Genomic DNA, 24218 nt, shown 5'->3' with positions numbered 1-24218 from the left:
ACCCTAAAACCCTAAACTGCCGATCGGGGCTACTGTAGCAGCGGCAGAAAAAGAAAAAAAACCGGCGGCTTGGTGGCTGTGACGGCTGGAGAAGAAGAAGGAGGCTCGGGGTGATCTTGTGCAACTACTAGGGACCTTATACATCATAGATCTCATCCATACTTGATAGTAAAACACTCATAAACTTTACTTTTTGTTCAAGAACCCTAACTTTGTTGATTTAATCTTTTGCTTTGAATTGTTTTGCAATTGATTGATAGTTTGTCTTGTGATTGATATTGTTTGGATCTTGAATGAATTTAATCATGTTTAAGTTGATGTTTGTGATGTTTTTCTTGAGTATATGTGGCTGTCCAAAATCAATGTTAGGCTAAACTTGCTTGTTCTACCTAGGATAGATGATTGTTGAGTAGTTTAGACTTGTTTAATGGATTGTTAATGTTCAAGACTTAAATTATTGATGTAAAGTTTAACTAAACCATAAATTAGATTGTGTGTGATGGCTGTGTTTTATTTGTTATTACTTATAATCCTCTTGCATTAGTTAATTGAATTGGTTTTGATTAATTGATTGCTTGTTAAACTCTTGACTTGGTGTTTCGGGTTTATTTGCGGGTTGTACAACCGTAGGGATAAGTGGGTAATATAATCATCTAAAATCAGTTAAAATACACCTTCTTTGAGACCGAGAGGTGATAAGAAGTAATATCGTCTCGTTGCTTTTACTTGTTAGAATTAAGACCGCGCGAGAGCGGGTTTTTGTTTTGTCAAGTTTGAGTGTTTATGTGCAATTAGTTGGTTTAATTTGGGTTAAGTTAAATTGTTCCTCTATCCTTGGTGGCTTAGTATTCGTTTCCATTAGGCTAGTGTGTCGGTGAGACCGAGAGGTGAGTCGTCATTTGAACACGTTAATAATCGTTTTTCCGGTTTATTCTTTAAAATCAACTAAAACAAGTTAGAGTTTGTTAGAGAGACTGAGAGGTAATTTGACTTTCTTAAACAAGTTTTAGTTGTGTCATCTTTTATAACCGGTGTCATGAATATTTTCAATCCATTGTCTTGTTATTTCTATCAACATGATTCATTCCTAGGTAGACGTCTTTATTCATTGAAATTAAACCAAAGTTTTCAAAGTTTTGTCAAAAGTTTTCATTTAGTTAAGTTAAGTAGTTAAATTAAATTCTAAAATAAATTAATTAAATATTTTGGTGAGTCTTGGTTAGAGTTTAGTAATTATAAACGTTTTCACGTGTCTTCGAGTTCGATATCCGGACTTTCCTCATCTGTGCTATACGCGATCGGTACACTTGCCGTTTGTGTGAACTAGGATAGATTGTTTGGTTTTTAAAGCTTAGTTGCGACTTGTATTTTATTTATATATATATTTTCGCACATCACCTCTCTTATTGAAGTTAGATGATTTGTATCTTATAGTAATAGTGTTTAATTTTATAATGTCTTTTGTTATAATAATAATATTGTACACGTATGTTAACCATGGAGTTTCAAAAAGAAAATTATATTTTCTTATCATTGCTATACATTTATTGTATTATTTATGCTAAAAGAAAATATTATATCCATTCTAAATAACCTTTTGTCGTTATATTAAACAAAAGAACTAAAAATTTATAAATACCGCAATTATGACTTTTTATCTCCACTCGTACGAGATCTGACTCCTAAATATATAGTTTTCTAAATATTTCACTATCACATGCCAACGATTAATTCATAATCATTCTCGTTTAGCTACCCTCATTGTCTTCCCTAACCACCACAATTCTCATGACCACATGCTCTATCAAACACGACACCTAAATTAGCTACCCTCATTGTCTTCCCTAACCACCACAAGCTCTAACAAACACGACACATAAATTAGCTATCCTCATTGTCTTTCCTAACCACCACTACCATAATTGACAACTCAAAAATTCAAAACAATGAATAAAAAAAAACTTACATGTTTTAAACATGAATACAAATTCCAAGCACACAAAATCGAACTCTCATTTTATTAAGCATAAGAACACTAGATGTATAAAATCATTGAAGTCTGATGAAGAAAAGAGGAGCGTTCATTTCTTTTTATATTACTTCGTATTATTATCGGTTAAACAAATGTAAAATAACACATATTGTGCAAAAATATTATGTTAAATCATTCAAAGTTGTCATGTCGTATGCACAATTTTACTTCAAATTGTTACAAGTTAGAAGCCCTTACAAGGGAATGAGAGCACAACTAATGTAAATTAAAGGTGTAGAACAAACTAGGTAAACAATTACAAAATTATACTAATGCATAAACGGGCTTGGGCTTCGGCTTCATCTAACACAACCCTAGAAGTAGTTGGTTTTGGACTAATGAGTAATAGTCAACCTGCGATGTTAATGAAATGTATTGTCCTTGTAGTTTAATATAAATATAATTATTAGTGTATAAGCTTAGCAAAAGGGGTTGATTTTCCCGTCCACTGAACAGGTGCTGAGAGGCTAAATTACTAGTTGGCGTGGGTGAAGTACAACTTCTTATTCTTCAAATCTAAATATCTATAATAAATACTAGAATATTGGTAAAAGTCTAACTCTAGTATAATCAATTAATATACCTGATCAGCTAATTTTATACCTAATCACCTAAATATATTAGGTATCTATTATTTCTATACATATCCAGATCTGGCGTGGGGGTCACTTTAGCTCATATCTGGATCAAACGGGACGAAAAACGGTGAAAAACGAGTGAGATCTCGCTTTTACGGCTAGATCCTGGTTTTCCGGCGATGACGGCACCGGAAGTACGGCGCCGAAAAATGGCGTACGAGGTTAAGGATGTCAGAGAATGTTTCTGACATTCTCTGGCCTAACCCTAAATCATCAACGGAATAATAACGAATTAACAATAATTCGTTATGCCCATTCGTTAAGGAGAAGTAACGAATTAACAGTACTTCGTTATGCCCATTCATTAAGAAGAAATAACGAATTAGCAGTAGTTCGTTAAGCCATACGTTAAGTAATTCGTTACGTGGAAATGACGAATGAACACTCAATTCGTTATAAGGGTCAAATCGTTATAAAAGGCCAGTTCGTTATAAAGGCCAGTTCATTATAAAGACCAGTTCGTTACAAAGACCGATTCGTTATGAGGGTCAATTCGTTATAAAATTAAGAAGTAACGGATGAGTCCATTCGTTAACGAACTGGATGATGAACTAAGTTTGTAAGGATGACAGAAAGGTCCCTGGACCCTGCTAGGGGCTGCCGCCCCTAGAACTATGTTTGTAAGAATGACAGAAAGCTCGACCCAGCCAGGGGCTCTACCCATTGGACCCTGCTAGGGGCTGCCTCCCCTAGAACCCCGCTTCCTGGGGAGCTGCCCCCGGACCCCTTTCGTTGAGGGTTATAATTAAACTAGAAAACACGATATGGGTAGTGATAGTTAATTGATACGTGTAATTGTTATACAGTTAGTCGAGCATAGCTAAAGAATGGAATAACCATTAACGGTGAACGTAACAGGACCCTAGTGAGTTTCTTGCCCCACATCCTTGTTATGTTTTCGGGGCCGTGTGCATACTCAATGTGAACGTTAATACTCTTTCCTTAATTGGTAAGCGTATGATATAATGATTAATGTGATAGTATGTATGAATGTCATGAATGAATACTTGTCGGTGCATGAACGATCTTCGGATATTGCACCTATCGACAGGGAAAGTAATACGTAGTATGCCTAGTATGAAATATGTATGTATGAAAGTACGTAATGAAATGAGTATGTACGAAAGGACGATTATATAAAGAAAGGTATGTACGGTTATATGGTTATATGACGAACGGAAGGTATGGTTAGAAAGGGAACCGACCCTAATAACATCAGCGAACGTAGGGAACCGACCCTAATAACATCGGCGAATCTAGGGAACCGACCCTAATAACATCGGCGAATGTAGGGAACCGACCCTAATAACATCGACGAATGTAGGGAACCGACCCTAATAACATCGGCGAATGTAGGGAACCGACCCTAATAACATCGAAGAATGTAGGGAACCGAACCTAATAATATCGGCGAAGGTTATAGGACGGAATGCTCTTTAAAACGTATTTGTATGATTGAAAGTATGTATGTATGTATGTATGTATGTATGAAAGAATGAAAGAATGAAGATACGTATGTAAGTATGTAAGGAAAGATGAGAATATATGTACCTCAGACACATATATATTTGAATACGTATATGTAATATATGTTGCCTGATTAACTAGAATGTAATATATGTTGCCTTATTAACTAGAACTCACTCAATGTACCTGACTTTTAGTATGCACGCAGGTTCACAGACTGAAACAACTGGTTTGAGTGGGACACATGGCAGGATTTAAGAGGCTGGCATCTGAAGATTTGTCATGATGTTTTGAATGCTATAATTTATGTTATGTTTTAAAAGACAAGTTATGGATGTTTGTAATGAATGGTTGACTTTTATAATATTCCGCGAAAGTTTTAATTCACTTTGATATTTAGAACTGTGTTTATGAGTAAATCCAACGCTAACGTAGGGCACCGGGACCGGGGCCTTACAAAAGTTAACTGGTATTCTAGTAAAATCAATTAATATACCTAATCATCTAATTTTATACATAATCACCTAAATATATTAGGTACCTATTATTTATATACGTATCTTATAATTTGTTAACCAATTTCTAAAAAATGTTTCTACACGTAAAATATCCACTAGTACTAAATTAGGCTTTCTAGGCGGTTAAACAAATCTTTTGGGCGGTACATTAACTAAAACCGTCTAAACTAAAGTTTTTTAATTTTATAACCAAAAACCGCTTAACATAATAATAAACCCTCATAAATACATATATTTTAGGCGGTGTAGTGTGCACCGCTTAAAAGTTTTTATCAATTAATAATCCAATCCAGTTTAGATAATTAGATGTATCACACTTAATAATTTATCGTTTTAGAATATATTTGATAATATAGGAATATCCATTGAATTTAAAACATACAGACTATCATGTTTTGTTTCGTGTGTATCTAGATATAGTGTTTTGAAACCAGTATAAAATACCTAATCACCTAAAATTATACCTCATCACGTAAATTTATTAGGTTACTTTATTTCTATGTGTAACTTATAATGTTTTAACCATTATCAGATGTAAATTTAAATGGTATTCTAGTAAAATCAATTAATATACCTGATAACCTAATTATATACCTAATCACCTAAATATATTAGGTACCTATTCTTATAATGTTTTAACCATTATAAGATGTAAAGTTGTAACATCCCGTTTCTCGTTCGGATTATTGAAATAATAATATTAGATGTTATGAGATAGGCTTGTGTTAGTTTAAGTAATATGGATAATGGACTTGGGATAATTGTAGGTTCCCAGCCGGATCTACACAGGAGTATCTCGTAACACGAGGGTGTGGAATCCTCACGTAATACGATACGAGTGTAAGATAAGCAATACGTTGAATCGATAGATAAACAAACGGAATAGAATGACAAACGTGATATAATACCAAAGCCAACACGTGATGCTAAAGATCACAAAACAACACATTCAGAAAAAAACAATCTCTCCTTCTAAAACCCGAAGTTGAGGTTTATATATACCTCGACAACTTCGCCTAACATACTAGGCGAAGTTGTGATAACTTCGCTTCACAAGTTCGCTTACATCCCAGGCGAGCTTATAAAAAAACAATATTCAAAACCAAACAAACAATCTAAAACGATTACAGACACATACAAAACACAAGATACTGAACTACTGATATCATGCATCAACAGACTCCCCCCTTGGCAGTAGCTTCATATCTCTATCTTCATTCTCGTGTCTTGTAATCCCAAAACTTTCATACCACTCGTCTTCAAGCATGGACGCCCTGCCTTACACAGACAGAAACCACCCTCTGGTACTTCTTGGGTTCATCCTTCCACGCAGGAATGTAGAATATCTTCTTATCGTTCAGTACCTATAAATCAGCTTGAGACAAATTAACCAAGTGCATGGGATCATACACTCTGAGAATCTCTTGTTCGTTCTCATCTTCCATAACGGCTTCAGCTGTCTGACAATCAACGTACCACCACTTGAGATTCTTTAACACGTCTTTGGGCATCATCTTCATCGGCACCTCTTTTAAACACCGAATCGGCTTGTACTTCATTACCATCCAGGGCTTGCCATCAGCCCGCATTCCCCTATCCTCATCTTCAACTAACCTTCCCTTCTGAGGCTTTAGAAGTTCAAACTTTTTCTCCTTAACAGCTTCCTTCCATACTATCTTTCCAATTATTCTTGCAATATCATCATCACTCCTATTGATCAATCTCAACCGAGCCAAATCTTTCACCTCACACTCAAGCAAGGTGTTGAGCGATCTCAATGCTTTCTTAAAATACTGAATTCCATCATAACGCTTAATCACAAACAACTTCAACTGTTCGTTATACAACCAGCAGATGATAACTTTCTTGGACTCAGCGTACCCCTTGATGTTGTAACTCTTCTTAAACATTTTTTAGACTGCATGCTTCTTTCTCTTGAAGAACCACTGAGCACAGCCTTCTTTCCATCTCGGCTGTTCTTCCCACTCGGACTCATCTGACACATTTGCATCTTGGCTCACGTTCACCTTGTCAACATTTGGAATATCATGTTCTACGCCATCATCCACAATCTCCCCTTCTTCTACCTCACTATCAATATCAATTTGTTCCCCTATCTTTTCAATCTCATCAATTGTTAACACATCATCTCCTAACTCATCATCATTACCCAACGCTTCCTCATCATCTACAACTACCACATTCTCACCACCCGTACCGCCTGACTGACCAGCAGACTCCCCCTGAGATGTGGAAGTCCCAAGAGTTTGTTCAGTTCTTGGCAACTCACCACCTGCACCTTCCGATGCATTGGGATCATCGTCTCTGTCTTGCCTCTTTTTGGTTTTCAACTCATCACCCTTGCAGCTCGTCTCCCCCTGAGATGCTAAAAACTGTTTTAGAGCATCAAATAGTTTACCGTGTTCAACAAGGATGGAAGATTGTAACTGATTCTCTGCCACAAGTCTCTGGATAGCTTGAGTTTGGATGAGATTAATTCTTGAATGTTCAGCAACTACCCGTTTAAGAGCCGCTATCCTCTCAGAATAAGACAAAGTAGCATCAAAATCAAAACGCATGTGAGAAATATCTTGTGCATACGATGGAGGAATTCCCAAACTAGCTGGTATATCCGATGTAGACTGAATAGTGACCGTGGGTGGTATCGAAACAGACATCCCCGCAGTAGCAACCACCGTTGACTCAACAAACTGTGCAACAACCTCCGATGGAGTAAGAGACGGAGGCGGTAAAGAGACAATCTCTGGAGCGGTAAACTAAAACGTGGTTGGAGGAGTACCAAAGGATGACGACGTGGTCACCAAGGGAACACTTGAGGTTATCGGCGCTGTGACAGTTGAAGAAGCAGGAACCATAGTCATACCTGATAACGAGGGCGGAGAAAAATGAACAACCCTCGAACTCTCACCAACTCTTGAACTTTCACCAACCCGTTCCTTCTTTGATCTTCGTACCAAACGATACAAATCCTCCTCAAAATCTGATTCACTATCATCTGAGTCTTTCTTTCTCTTGCCATGAATCCTTTCCTGTCTGCAAGAATCTGTTGTGCTTCTACGATATCGTCAGTGGAGGAGTCAGAATCGGTTCTCTCAGAATCCGCCACCGATGTAGCGACCATGGACACATTTACCCCAGGCACCTCAGCTACAGAGGCTTGAATTTCAGCAGCTGGATCAACCCGGTCCATGTCAAAGAAACCTTGCCCTCCAAAGGTAACTTCAAGGTCAACCTGTTGCTCCGGATCGACAACAGGATCAGCAGGCGGTGCTTGCTGTACCACAGGTGGTGGTTGAGGAACATCAGCCTGTTGCGGTGCCGGATCAAGAAATTCATCTCCTGGAGGAGCAACATAAGCAGGATTCACCAAATAACCAAACAATGCAGTGTGCCGCGGACGAAGTTCTGGTTTGCTACGAGCACTTGATGACCTACATTGCGCAAAAATTCTCTTACTCACACTTTTAACTTAACAGATAGGACGTTGTTAAGGCAGAGTAGGAGCTACGTGATTCAGAATCATCTGTAGGAATCTCGGATACATCAAAAATCTCTCCCTAGCGACCGCGCGTGTCTGACGATCAATCTCATAAAACACCATCTGACTAAAGCTGCCCAGACATGCACACTATCATCATGTGCATTAGAAACCGCCACTGATCTAATAAAAATCCCTTTCTCCGTTGAGTGTCACTTAACGGACCCGAATAACCCATACGCAGAAACGCACCATCTCTGAATGTAGCCGGAAAGTCTTTTGGATCATTTGTAGTTTCAACCCCGAACTGTAAAGCAACCCTTATTTGATCTGCTGAGAACTGTACTACCTGATTGTTCACTGTAGCGCGCATAACCGGAGGATCAACTCTACAGTCATATTCAACTTTTCGCCAAAAGTCTTCGATATTTGGTAGCAAAATAGGAAGAGTAGTCGTGATGGCGTGAAAAATACGTGAGCGAACGAGAAATGAAATGATCTCACGATAGTTGTCTATACCACTAGCATCCGAATCTAAAGTGATATACATGTTGTGACCCGGAAAGAACTGTCGGTTGTTGTCACCACCTTCGTCATCACCAGCACCACCAGCACCTACCACAGCTGCCATATCTGTACAACAAACGGTTTAAGTTAGAACGCCGGCTTGACAGATCATAACTTCTCCTTTTACCAGGAGCGAAGTTATGATATATTTGATTGTTAACTTCGCATAAAAACCCAACTTCGCCTGAGAACAAACCAGATCACTTAGGTAATATGTTCCTGAGCAGGCGAAGTTAGTCATATGGCGAAGTTGAGAACAACTTCGCCTAAACCCTAACTTCGCTGCTTAATCGGCGTACCATGATGATCCAATTGTAGCTTGGTTTGGCCAATCTGAGGATGAAAACATGATAAAGGTTGTTCGATAAAGACTCAGATGACCATGTTTTTACTAAAACACTGTTAAAATGAATTTTTGAACGAGGGTTTAAAGAACCGTTCAACCAAGTCCACAGATTGGATCATCAAGACACTGATTTTCACCATATGTTACGAATTGCGGGTCACAATGATCCTACAAACCTTTAACCCGGACAAAAATCAGATTATAATGAGGGTTAATTCGTGGGTATAAGTTCGCCGAGGGTTATAAGTTTGGAAATAATTTGACCAAGTTGACCATCATTTTCACCTTTATATAGTTTTGAAAATACATGGGCGAAGTTATGGTTAACTTCGCCCCTTTGACAACTTCGCTATATTGATAACTTCGCCAGATCCAACTACGCTTAAAAACAACTTCGCCTTAAGTGAAGTTGACTAGAATTAAAGAAAAAGGGATCAAAACAAGTAACCAAGTGTTTATTAAAACGTACCAAGGTATAAAATATAAAACAAAGTAAAGATAATTAAATAAACGGGATCAAATTTCAGTCATGACGAGAACCTGCATGTTTTAGAAAAGATCCGAACAGGAATCATACTGATTAAGCGGCTGTCACTCAGATTCATGTTCAGCGTATTATGACATAAAGAAGCAGGTTGTAGGCAGGTATAAAACTTAGTATGGTTTTCATCGCTTCTGTGATACGGATTAGGTTCAATTAAGCTCAAAATTTAGATGGATATCACATGAGAGATTGTGATGCCTCCTATCTATTCTCAAAGCGTATTTGGCTTTCCTCAAGTCACCCCGAGTTGACTTCGACCCGTAGTGTCTGATTAAACAATGTGCACACATCTATCTTTAGAGTCTTCTTCCCGTTCTTTCTTATGCTTGAAATATTCTTTCTTGCCTCTTTCTTGATATTTGAAACAACATAAGCTTCAGAAGGCTTAACAATATACACGTTTTTTTTTTTTTACAGATAAAGACATTAATACAACTTCAAATTGTAGACAACTGCAAGTCCCGAATCTGGATCACTGCAGGTACTTGACACTCTCTTCGCGGGAATCAGAACACTCAAGGGCTCGTGTATGACTGGGTAATCACTTTTCTGCCTATCATTCGGAAAGATATATATGGAGACATGCACACTCAGAATGATTCTCCACATTAAATCGAGGAGATTTAGTTTGTATCACTTCTACTTTTACGCACCATAAAAAGCTACCATAACATACAATCACTGTTCTAGAGTCTTTTAGGCCTAATAACTTCACCAGTTAAGCACACAGTATCAGTTTTTCTATCACTTTCCAAGGTTAGATCAATTTTCTTTTAAACATCGTATTGAAACTTCTTACGAAGTTATAGACTTGAAAAATTATATCATCTCCCTAAAAAAAATTTTAAATCCGATCGCCCCGATCAAGTCAAAGTCTTCAGGTAAACGGCTATCCTGAAGATCTAATGGATCAGCTGGACCGACCACATACGAGTATGTGTCCGTCTAACTAAGTATGAACGACTATTTTTCAGCGAAAGAATAAAAACCCATCATAAACCGCCCCGGTCACTTTCAGTCATCTGGTTAATGGCTATCCTCATAATCTACAAGTAGAAGTAAGGACCAAACATATCCGAAGACATGTCCTTCAAACTTAAGCAACCGACATAATTTTATGTGATAGTGATGGTTTTTTTTTTATATAAAACAAGGTTACTCGGGATTGATCATCCCATTAAGCTTAACAAGATTTTGAAAACGGGATCGGTCAAACGCTTTAGTAAAAAGATCGGCAAAATTATCCAAAGAATCAACCTTTTCAAGCACAATTAATTTCTTCTCAGCACAATCCCGTATAAAATGATGACGAATGTCAATTAATTTCTTCTGAGATTGCAGCAGTGTTATCAATGCAAATAGAAGTTTGAGTGAAATTCAGACCATAATCGCGCAATTGCTGTTGTATCCATAAAACCTGGGAGCAGCAGTTTGATGCTGCCATGTACTCTGCTTCGCAGGTGGAAATGGTTACTGAGGTCTGCTTCTTACACTGCCACGACACCAATCTTCCTCCGAGAAACTGACATCCACCGGTTGTTGACTTCCTGTTCTGATTGCAACCTCCATAGTCAGAATCTGTGTAAGCTACCAAATCCAGTTCTCCCTTGGAGCTCTCATTACAATCCATGTCTCTGGTATCTTGAAGCCAGGATAAAGCACGAGTGCCTCATTTTTAGTAAAATGCACCGTGTATTCTTTGTCACAAATCTGAGATACACTCAACAAGTTATGCTTCAACTCTTCCACAAAATTCACCTTCTCTAACTTTATTCTTCCATTCGTCACAGTTCTAATACCACTGATTCTTCCTCCACTCTCTCCAGCGAAACTAACCCTTCCTCCTTGAATAGATTTCTAGTCACGTAACAATTTCTTGTTACCAGTCATGTGCCGAGAACAGCCACTGTTAACAACCCACATATTGTTTACAGCCCTGTTTGACTGTTCCTGCACAATTAAAGAAATAGATTAAAATCTGGGGACCCAAGACCTTCTGGTCTTGGGTTGAATACACCTGTTCTCGGGTATCCACTACCTTGATTGCCCAAAGTCAGTTTGAGGATAGTTTCTGTAAGTTCTGAACGGAAACCTTCTAGAGGACTGGCTATGAGGCCATCCAAACCTTCGTGAATTAACTGAATTATAATAGTTGGTTTGGTAGTTTACTGGGAAAAAACGAGACTGATTTCTTTGAAATCTTGGATTAGTCCAATGACTGAAATTTGGTGTGTTCACATTCTTACTAGCATCATAATTTGTATTCGTTTTTTCTCAATTTTCGGAGGCCTCATATCTCTAAATTTTCTCTGTTTTAGAGGACAATCAACTTCAAGATGTCCTACTTTATTGCATCTGAAACAACTTCTGTTTTGAACTTTCGTCTCAACAGTGGTTGCAGATGTTGAGGTTGCGTTACTACCCGTTTGTCTAACATATGGTGGGATGAACGGATTTAGGGAAGATTTCTTTTCATCGGGCTTATATTACTCCCCACGTTTTAGTAACACAACCTCTTCTTTTATCTCACCCAATTAGGATGACTTGTCCGAATTTGATGAGACAGAGCTAGGGACAGAAATCGCAACATTAGAACTTGACTTACTCGTTTCGCTCTTATTAACTTCAGTTTCTTTAGTAGAAACTTTGATTGGAACTGTCTGACCAACTTCAACATTTGCAGATTGCTGATTACTAGGATTATAAGTATAGTTATTGTTGTATGGTGGTGGAACTTCAGAGAATCTAATTCCCCCTTTGTCAACCGGGAAACGTTGAACACTGATTATGTGATCTAACATATTAGAAGAATTTCTAAATTGTTCAATTTTTCTATTCAGTTCCACCACTTTTACCTGGTAATCAACTATCTGTTTATCACTTTCAGCAATTAGTTTGGTCTTTTCTTCTAAAACTTCATAACTGAGATCAATTACTCGTATTTTTTCAGCTAGAGTGGCTTTAAGACTTCTGATATCATTTTCACTAGCTTTTATTTTTACCGAGTAACTGTTTTCTCTAGTTTTAGTATAGTGATGATCTTCTTTTAAGGTTTTTAAATTGTGTGTCCAAACTAACAAACTGATCAGTTAATGTTTTCAATTGTTCAGACAGGTTTTCACATTGTTCACAATGAAGTTCAGAACTTACCTCAGAGAGCTGATCGTTCACTTCTGCCATGTATGCTTGATCTTCTCCCGTCTCCCTCTCACTTCCTCCAGTTTCAATGTTTACCAGATTTTCCTGTTCGAACATCTCCTCAACTTTTATATTCCAGTTGTATCGACCGTTCTGTTAAGATACCATAGCCTTATTTTCACTACCACCCCCATTCTGTTGTGCAGGCCTGGTCTGACTTCGTTCGACTCTCTCATTTGTACATTCCTTAGCAAAGTGACCATTTTGTTGACAGTTTTAACATCGAACCTTTGATTTATCAAACACTGGTCTTTCTCCAACGAACTTTCTACCCGTTTTCTTCATGAATCTCTTTAACCTTCTTACTATCATAGCCATCTGCCACTGCAGGTCCATCTCTTCCAAATCATCAGCATCAATCTGATCATAGTCTTCATCCAAAGTTGCAGGGTCGACTATTTTACCTTTGTTGTAGTTCTCATAAGATGCGATGAAGGATGCATAGAGAGCAAACTGCTGTTCAGCTGATTTAACACTCATAGGCATCTGTGAGTAGTTATGGCTTGGAACATTTGATGAGAAATTTCCAGTTGTGGCTTGAGGTTTTGAATGATTACTACCTCCAGCTACGAAACATACGTCACCATCCATATTGAGAATCATATGACCATCTTGAGTTGAGTTTGATTCTCCCTTTGAGTAGTAGGCAGTGGATTCTGATTTTGAACTTGAGCTTGGAGTGACTTTCGCACCATACATTCCCGGATCCTGAACCTGATCAGTTGGTGTCTCCTTCCGAACCATGTTAAGTTCAAAATTTCGTAACTTAATGACCACCGTTTCCAAATCAATCTTGGCAAAGTCTTTATCTTCTCTCATCAGAACAGTGTACATTTCCCATTTCGGTGGGAGAGCATCAAGAAGTTTCTCTACTACCTCTTCTTCCTTGTATTCAATGGAGTAATTATTTAGTTCGGTCATCAAATGATAATATCGTGTGATAATATCATCAAGTGATTCGTTTTTCAGATACTTGAATACGGAGAATTGAGTCTTTAGCAGCTTTGTCTTGGAGGTACGTATCCCAACATTACCTTCATATCTATTTTCTAGCGCTTCCCATAGTTCTCTAGCAGTTTTGTATTTTTTTAAAGTATGGAGAATCTCTTGTGGAAGTGCCATTATTATAGCTACATGCGCTTTACTCTCTGCCTCATACATTTTCTTTTCATCCTCTTCCATCTTACTGTACTTTTTAATCTGTTCATGACCTTCAAACAAGGATGTTGGTGGAATGTAACCGTCTTGAATGCAAACCCACATCTTAGCGTCTTGATACTCCACATACTGTTCGAAACGATCTTTCCATGCAACGAAATCAGTACCCTTCAGTAGTTTCGGAGCTTTAGTTGCTGAACCGGCTTCAACTTCCATCTTTACAAGTTCTGTGATGTTTATCGAAGTCATAGTTGAAAGAATAGGTACAAAAAAATAAATAAGATTCTGTGAACAGCGGACAGCGAAGTTAATACAATTTCGCCTAGTCAGCAACTTCGCTGGATCTATAACTTCGCAGCCCACTAACTTCGCAGTTTCCTTAACTTCGCTTGATTACTAACTTCGCTTAATTACTAACATCGCTTGATTACTAACTTTGCTAGTATCTTAACTTCGCAGCTAATCAACTTCGCCAAACACTTATATGTTCGCCTAAACCCTACTTTTTGTGACGGCAACTTCGCTTAACGAACAATTGAATTTTGCAGGTTTGGTTAGATTGATTGCGAGGGACGCGATGGTGATTTAGAAGTATATTTGATGGGGGAAGATGGGCAAGACACAAAAACGAGGTATTTCAACGTAAACTCGTTCAGCGAATAGTCAAACGGAACGATCTTAACACCCGTGTGATAATCCCGAACCACTCAATCACGAGCAAAAGCTCTGATACCAATTGTAGGTTCCCAGCCGGATCTACACAGGAGTTTCTCGTAACACGAGGGTGCGGAATCCCCATGTAATACGATACGAGTGTAAGATAAGCAATACGTTGAATCGATAGATAAACACACGGAATAGAATGACAAATGTGATATAATACCAAAGCCAACACGTGATGCTAAAGATCATAAAACAACACGTTCAGAAAAAAACAATCTCTCCTTCTAAAACCCGAAGTTGAGGTTTATATATACCTCGACAACTTGGCCTAACATACTAGGCGAAGTTGTGATAACTTCGCTTCACAAGTTCGCTTACATCCCAGGCGAACTTATACAAAACAATATTTAAAACTAAACAAACAATCTAAAACGATTACAGACACATACAAAACACAAGATACTGAACTACTGACATCATGCACCAACAATAATAAGGAAAAGAGAAAGACCATAGGCTTAAGCCCATGACCCATAATATATAAGCCATAATTATTCCCTTATCCATTCAATCCACCCATTCCATACACCATCCAAAACACACACTTAAGCTCTCTCTCTCTCTTTCTCTCTTCTCTAACCGAAACCAAGAAGAAGAATCTATTACCGACCCGAGATAATTATAGTATGATATTGTATGGATACAAACACGCTAGATCTAGTCGCGAAACGGCGAGCCGACACACTAAATCGTTAAAGTCATGAGATCCGGATGGAATCGAGTATAAAACAATCAAAAGATGAGCTTAGGGGTCACCCTAGCTCAGATCTGGATCGAACGGGACAAAAAACGGTGGAAAACGAGTGAGATCTCGCTTTTCCGGTGAGATCCCAGTTTTCCGGCGATGACGGCGCCAGAAAACGGCGAACGAGGTTAAGGGTGTCAGAGATTATTTCTGACATTCTCTGACCTAACCCTAATTTGTCAACGGAGAAATAACGAATTAACTGTAATTCGTTATGCCCATTCGTTAAGGAGAAGTAACGAATTAACCGTACTTCGTTACGCCCATTCGTTAGGAAAAAATAACGAATTAGCAGCAGTTCGTTAAGCCATTCGTTAAGTAATTCGTTACGGCGAATTGACGAATGAATTCTCAATTCTTTATAAGGGTCAGTTCGTTATAAAAGGCCAGTTCGTTATAAAGGCCAGTTCGTTATAAAGGCCAGTTCGTTATAAAGACCAATTCGTTACAAAGACCGATTCGTTATGAGGGTCAAGTCGTTATAAAGTTTAGAAGTAACGAATGAGTCCATTCGTTAACGAACTGGATGACGAACTAAGTTTGTAAGAATGACAGAAAGGTCCCTGGACCTTGCTAGGGGCTGCTGCCCCTAGAACTAAGTTTGTAAGTTAGTTGTGCACAGTTAAAGAAGGGAATATCCACTAACGGTGAACGTAACATGACCTAGGTGAGTTTCTAGCCCCACATCCTTGTTATGTTTTCGGGCTGTGTGCATACTCAATGTGACTGTTAATAGGCTTTCCTGAATTGGTAAGCGTATTCTATAATGATTGATTTGATAGTATGTATGAATGTTATGAATGAATGCTTGTCGATGCGTGAACGATCTTCGGATATTGCACGTATCGACAGGGAAAGTAATACGTAGTATGGATAGTATGAAATATGTATGTCTGAAAGTACGTAATGAAATGAGTATGTACGAAAGGAGGATTATATAAAGAAAGGTATTTATGGCTATATGACGAACGGAAGGTATGGTTAGAAAGGGAACTGACCCCTAATAACATTGGCGAATATAGGGAACCAACTCTGATAACATCGGCGAATGTAGGGAACCAACCTTGATAACATCGGGGAATGTTGGGAACCGACCCTGATAATATCGGCGAAGGTTATAGGGCGTAATGCTCTTTAAAACGTATTTGTATGATTGAAAGTATGTATGTATGTAAGTATGAAAGAAAGAATGAAGATACGTATGTAAGTATGTAAGGAAACATGAGAATATATGTATCTTCGGATACGTATTTACGTATAGGTGTGAATGTAATGTATATTTCCTGATTAACTAGAACTCACTCAATGTAGCTGAATTTTAGTGTGCACACAGGTTAACATACTGAAACAGCTGGTTTGAGTTTTAACATCCTAAATATTATAATAATAAATAAAGGAAAGTTATGTTGTGAAACGTGTGTTAGTATGTAATTAAGATTAAATATAATAAGGAGCATGGACTTGGGTGGGGAAATATGGAATAATGGATGGGATGAGCCTTAGGTCCGTGGGCTTAAGAGAGTATAAATACTCCCTTAAACCTCCCGAAAACCCTAAATCTCTCATTTCTCTCCATCTTATTCTCTACACACTCAAAACACACACATACACTCTCATTTACGGCCGTGAGAAGAGGAAGAGGATCCAAGATCAAAACCTAGCCTAAATCTTGATAAATCTTACTCATACAAGCAAGATACAAGATTAATGTTCATAACCAAGCTAAAGCGTAACCAAAAAAACGAGTAAAAGTATGTTCTTGATCTTAAAGATTTCATTTTTATGAACGGTTTGTTATGAAACTTAAAGAACATAAAGTTATAAACTTGATGTTTAAAATGGACATAACGAACTAATGGATAAGTATGGTTCATAAGAAAACCCTAGATCTAGCTTAAAGAACATTTTTATGCGTAAAGGTTCAGACTTTACAAATACACGGGTTAAGTCTTGACCGATTAGGGTTAGGAAACGTAAGGATTTATATAAAATGCCATGCTTAAAATATATAAATGTTATAAATGTAAGGAAAATGGATAAAGATGACAAAAGTGAACATATGTATATGACGGGACCCGAACATCAGCTCAATCGATTACATCATCAAAATCGATTACAAGGCTCTCGTCGATTACAAGCTTTTGTTCGCTTACACTAGATAAACTCGATTACAATGGTTTGGTCGCATACAATAAGCTAGTTCGATTACACTAGCTTAATTCGATTATAATGCTAGGTTTGCTTACTTGTTGTATTCGATTACATAGTACAACTCGCATACATGCATGCATACACTTATAAGTTCGATTACAAAAGAGAAACTTGAACACAATGACATGACTTGCTTAAAAAGCTTATAATCGATTACAAGCTTAGGGTCGATTACAAGGGTTATGTTCGCTTACAATGTTCAATACGATTACTTTGGACTTGTTCGCATACTTACCGTATTCGAATACAATCCCTAACTTGAATACATTCTAATAATCGGTTAGATGGTCTAAGTTTGCTTACAATGGAAAAAATCGATCACAAGCTAAATTCGATTACAATGAAAGGACTCGAAAACAACCCTATACTCGCATACTTTGTGACAGATCGATTACAATGTTACAAGCATATGATCGATTACATTAAGAAAACTCGCTTACATGTGTTCATTTGATTACAAAGCTACACTCGCTTACAATAGGGAATCCGATTACAATGAGACTCACTTACATTGTGACTCGACTACCCTATAGACATCCTAATACATGTAATACTTATATACACTCGCTTGCAATAGATAAAATTAATACAACTTAGAGGTTCGATCGCATGCATGCATACGCATACATGTATACACCCTCATGCATACAACTAACACACTTGAGGACTCAAATACTACATGCATGTAAGATATATTGTATAAACCCTAATACTAGACTCATGATAGTATACAACGAAAGACTTAAATACAAGAAAGAAAAGAATACTAAAATAATTGAATACCTTGTACTCAACTTGACCCTGCAGTTCAAGCAGCTATTGTTCAAGCTGTAGCCGCTGCTGTGAAGACCTTGAGTCCTGAAGGGTCTGCTAGAAGTCACACAAGAACTGCTGAAGGGTCTGGTAACCATGGTAGGAGGGATGATGAGAGGGAGAAAGGTGATTCAAGTGAAGTTCGATCGATGAAGGTTAATGACAGGAGGATAGGTCGGGGCATGTGTAACTACAAGTTCTTCAAAGGTTGTGAACCTCCGGAGCTAACTAGTCTAGGAGACGCAATCGCTACTCTCCAATGGATATCCGCAATGGACAAGGTTATCCGAATTAGCGAGTGCCGTCCCGACCAAGCTACGGTTTATGCTACCCAATCATTCGGTGATGAGGCAATGTACCGGTGGGAGTCGGTTGAGCAGAAGAAGAGTCGGGAGGAGATTAAAGCCATGAAATGGGATGATCTGAAGGATATGGTCATGAAACGGTTTTGTGCTGACGCCGAGGTTGAAAGGGCGGAGATCAAATTCTTGAATCTGAAGGCGGTTAAAATGACACACTGCGAATACACTACTGAATTCAACCAAATGTCTAGGTTGGTGCCTGATATGGTTAACATAATGTCTCGGGGACTGTCACATAATGTCAAGAGAATCAAATGCTATGTGAGGGGACTGTCACATAATGTCCGCACGCTAGTCAGGGAAAATAAACCTGCTACGTTTGACTCAGCCGTAGAACTCGCTAAGATGGTTTATGATGACTTGGCTGTAGATGACGTTGTGGTGGTTGAAGAAAAGATGGATAAGAAGTGGGCCGGTCATGTCAAACTCCCAGGTACTCAGTTGTGGAACCCTATGGATAAGAAGCCGAGAGTATGGGAGAGGAAGTCATGTAAGACTTGTGGTAAGATGCACGGTGGTGAGTGACGATGGAGTAAGGGTTCAGACATTTGTTATAAGTGTGGAAAGAGTCATACTGGTGAGTGCAAGTTTGGTACGGAAGATTGTTACAAGTGCGGGAAGGTGGGGTATTATGCTCCAGATTGTACTGCAAAGTCCGCATGTTATAAGTGCGGTAAGACGGGTCATTTTGCAAGGAAATGCACTGAGAGTGAAGCTGGAGGAAGTGGAAAGAAGGATGCGCAATAAGCAAGGCCAAAGACCAGAGCTTACATGCTGACTTAAGAACAGGCCAAGCAGATTCCAGATGTCGTGACAAGTACGTTTATAGTAAATGGTATTTCCGCTTCAGTATTATTTGATTCAGGTGCGAATAAAAGTTTCGTAGCCACACCATTTAGTAAATTAGCTAAAATAAAATGTTGCCGAGTGTCTGAAACTTTTATAGTAGAAACCGCTAGTGACACTTCGGTTAAAATAATGAGAATGGTTAAGGACGGTAAGATAGAGTTAGAGGGACATGAGTTCCCTGTTACTTTGTACGTGATGACCTTAGGAGGGTTCGATGTGGTTTTGGGAATGAATTGGTTATCTGAGTTTAAAGCTCAGATAGTGTGTAAGAGTAGGATAATAAGGTTAAAGTCCTTGGATTGTAGTACGGTGACGGTTTATGGTGATAAGGAAAGTTCTGGGCTTAATGTCATTTCGATGATAAAAGCCGAAGGTTTGTTTCGACGGGGATGCGGTGCCTACCTGGCATATGTTGCCAACCGTACGACCGAGATGAAGAAATGAAAGATGTTGCTATCGTGTGTGACTACCCAGAAGTATTCCCTAATGATCTCCCGGGGTTGCCACCGGAACGAGAGATAGAATTCCTGATATATTTAGTACCAGGAGCCCAGCCCATCGCAAAAGCACCTTACCGTCTAGCGCCGTCCGAGATGATGGAATTGATGTCCCAACTACAAGAACTCTTCGACAATGATTTTATAAGACCAAGTGTTTCCCCGTGGGGCGCACCAGTGTTATATGTTAAGAAGAAGGATGGAATCATGTGAATGTGCATTGATTATCGTGAGCTGGACAAGCTTAAAGTGAAGAATATATATCCGTTGCCAGGGATTGATGATTTGTTTGATCAACTGCAAGGTAAGGTTCAAGTTGGTTCTCACGAATAGATCTCAGAACAGGCTATCGTCAGCTGAAAGTGAAAGAGGCAGACATTCCTAAAACAACGTTTCGGACACGGTATGGACACTATGAGGTAGCGTTTGTTATGCAGTAATGACAGGCGGAATGGAATGATTCATTACGTGGGAATGAAATAAGAGGTGTTTGGTTGCACAATGGAATGGAATCATCCATTACACATGGAATCCCATTCCATCAAAACCATTCCTTCCCACCCTCCTTCTTCTTTTTCATTCCATTCCTCCTTCAACCTACTTTCTCAACAACACCATCATCTAACAACCACCGCCACCACTACCACCACCACCACTACCATAGCCACCACCATCATCCGACCACCACCGCCGCCACCACCACCTCTGTCACCATCACTGTCGCCGCCACCGCCACCGTCGCCATCACCACCTCTACCACCACCACCTTACCACCAAAGCTACCACCACCACCATCGTCGCCATAACCACGACAACCATTGTCACCGTCGCCACCCGACCATAACTGCCACCACCACTATCACTGCCTGGCCACCACCACTGTCATCACCACCCTACCACCGCCATCACTACTAATGCTACCATCGCTTGACCAACACCACCACAACCACCACCCCCGTGGCCTGACCGCCACCACCACCATTGTCGCCACCGCCACCACCACCACCGTCGCCACCTCCACCACCATTTTCATCTCCAGAGCTACCATCACCGTCACCATTTTAGTTTTTTTTTTCTTTTTTTTTGTTGTAAAAATATATATATTTTGGGATAGGAATATTTTTATTATTTCTATTTCATTCCTAAAAAATTTTTCAGATACCAAACAACATAAATTAATTATTCATTTCATTCCCATATGTTAACCAAACAAGACAAAGGAATGGTAATGATCCATTTCATTTCTTTGTCCATTTCATTCCTTTTCCCATTCCATTCTCCTTCATTCCATTCCTTTCAACCAAACATACCCCTGAGTTCCTCGTGATGTCATTCGGCCTAACAAATGATCCTGCAACATTTATGGATATGATGAATAGGGTGTGTCGGCCGATGTTGGATAAGTCAGTTATCGTTTTCATCGACGATATATTGATTTATTCAAAGAGCGAATCTGATCATGCCAAGCATCTGAGGGAGGTGGAGGTTCTGAAAGAAGAGAAGTTGTATGCTAAGTTTTCAAAATGTGCATTCTGGTTGCGAGAAGTGCAGTTTCTAGGTCACGTGATCAATCCTGAAGGGATTACCGTGGACCCAGCTAAAATTGAAGCGATAACGAATTGGAAGACTACGCAGAATCCGACTGATATACGAAGCTTCTTAGGGTTAGCCGGCTACTATACGATATTCATCGAAGGCATCTCCAAGATAGCCGCACCATTGACCAGTATGACCCGAAAGCCGGTAGTATTCAGTTGGGGTAAGTTTCAAGAAGAAGATTTTGAGGAATTAAAGAAGAGACTCACGCTAGATCTAATCCTTGCTCTACCCGATGGTGACGCGGATTTGGTTGTTTGTACTGACGCTTCACATCGTGGGTTAGGTTGCGTGTTGATGCAACGAGGAAAGGTTATAGCTTATGCGTCCCGACAGTTGAAAGTTCATGAAAGTACTTATCCGAAGCACGATTTAGAACTAGCAGCAGTAGTACATGCTCTCAAGATATGGAGACATTATTTGTATGGTTCTAAGTGTACTATCTACACAGATCATAAGAGTTTAAAATACTTCTTCGAGCAGAAAGAATTGAATATGAGGCAAAGGAGATGGTTAGAATTGATAAAGGCCTACGACTGCGATATCAAATACCATCATGGAAAAGCTAATATGTTCACTGGCGCACTAAGTCGTAAGAATGAGGAAGTCATTCAAACAGTGAAGTCGTATAAGTTGATTGTTAGTTCGGATCTCTTTGAAGAAATCATCAAGGTACAATATGAGGTTCTTGCAGATAAGGGGTTAATGAAGAAGGAAAGAATTGTTGGGCAACAAGACGAGCTGATGGGAAATATTCATGGTGTTAAGATTAGGTTTGACCGTATGTGGATTCCATGCCATGGGGATCTCAGAGGTCGAATCTTAGATAAAGCTCATAAGTCAAGATACTCGATTCATCCAGGATCCACCAAGATGTATCAGGATTTGAAAAGAGACTATTGGTGGCAGGAATGAAGAATGATGTCATAGATTATATCAGTAAGTTCTTAACTTGTTTACAAATAAAAGCAGAGCATCAAAAGCCTTATGGAATGGTGCAACCTATACCAAGATGGAAATGGTAACACATCACCATGGATTTCATAACTAAGCTACCTCGTTGACGTGAGTTCGAAGACTCACTCAAACATAAAACGATTACAACAAATTAGATAGTGGTAAGCGGGTATCGAACACATGGAGTTTGTGGAAAATGCGTTACTAAGTAGCTATGTAATTTATCTATATTAATCTAAGTGCAGAAAATAAATTCAAAGTTTCGGTTGTTTGGTTTAAATTAACAAAAATAACTGAAACAAATAAATGAGTTTTAAAACAATATGAGGAAATATGCCTTCCCTCGGTTTCAGGTTTCTACAAAAGCCAACATAAATGTTTAACTGAGATGAACGATAAATATATAGTTCGTGATTATGCAACGATTGTGATAATTGAGGACTAAGTACTTGGATTGTAAATGCAAGGTAATCCCTTAAATATCAATTAGATTATCTAACCCCGAGTCCCTCCCGATTAATTTTCAATTGCATACAGAACCAAGAACTGACGGCTTAGAACACGAACTCAATAAACTAACAACTTAACAATCAATTCATAACACCATAATAATGAAATCAATAAGATCAAACTATTATCTCAGAAATTGCATAAACATTCAATCAACATTCATAAAGAAACCTTACAATCCGAGGAAAAACACAAAGAGAATTAGCGAAGCATCATTAGGTTCATCCTCCTTTTGATTAAATTAATCATAGGAATCACAAATCCAAACTAATGATTACAATCCACAAAATATTGTTCTTTCACTCCACTATTTGGCCTTAAGGTTTTCTTGAATCGAAGATAAGTGAAAAGACCAACAAAAACCGAATATAATATGCCAAAAACGGTAGTTACGAATGCCATACCGTGGCCGACGGTTCATACTGTGGGTCACGGTGTGATCTTGAAAACTTGAACTGTGGCTCACGGTTCACACCGTGGGTCACGGTGGCCTCCACGGTGACCATGCACTCCACGGTACGGTCTTGTCTGTACGTTTTGTTACTTTGGACCGTGGCCCACTGTGGACTTCAGCCACATAACTCCATTTTTACTTGTTTTGACCTTCTTGACTTGCCGGTTCCTTTGGTTTCTTCGTTATACACCAAAATTACTCCGTAACATCCTTTTATCCTAAAATTAACCACACAACAGTAGTTATCCAACTTCAATGAAATTACACTCAATGCATATCATTTTATATCGATTAAGCACACTTACGGGTCATACTCCGATGCACCCGTCACATCCCCACACTAAACCGTTGCTTGCCCCCAAGCAACACCTCAATAACTATTATTTTTCATATTCAACTTGTAACCACCAATCCTACCAACAGTTCCGGTTCAGTTAAGGTCCCAAGTCATATCCTATTCACTCATTTCTATCGGTTTCATTAGTGTACTTGATGTTCTATTTAACCATAGAGTTCTAACCAAACCTAACATGC

Source organism: Bidens hawaiensis, unplaced genomic scaffold (genome assembly GCF_021521415.1).
Source record: "Bidens hawaiensis isolate Kalapana, Puna unplaced genomic scaffold, B.hawaiensis_p1.1 tig00024041_1, whole genome shotgun sequence".
NCBI lineage: Eukaryota > Viridiplantae > Streptophyta > Magnoliopsida > Asterales > Asteraceae > Bidens > Bidens hawaiensis.
This window is presented reverse-complemented; position numbering follows the sequence as displayed.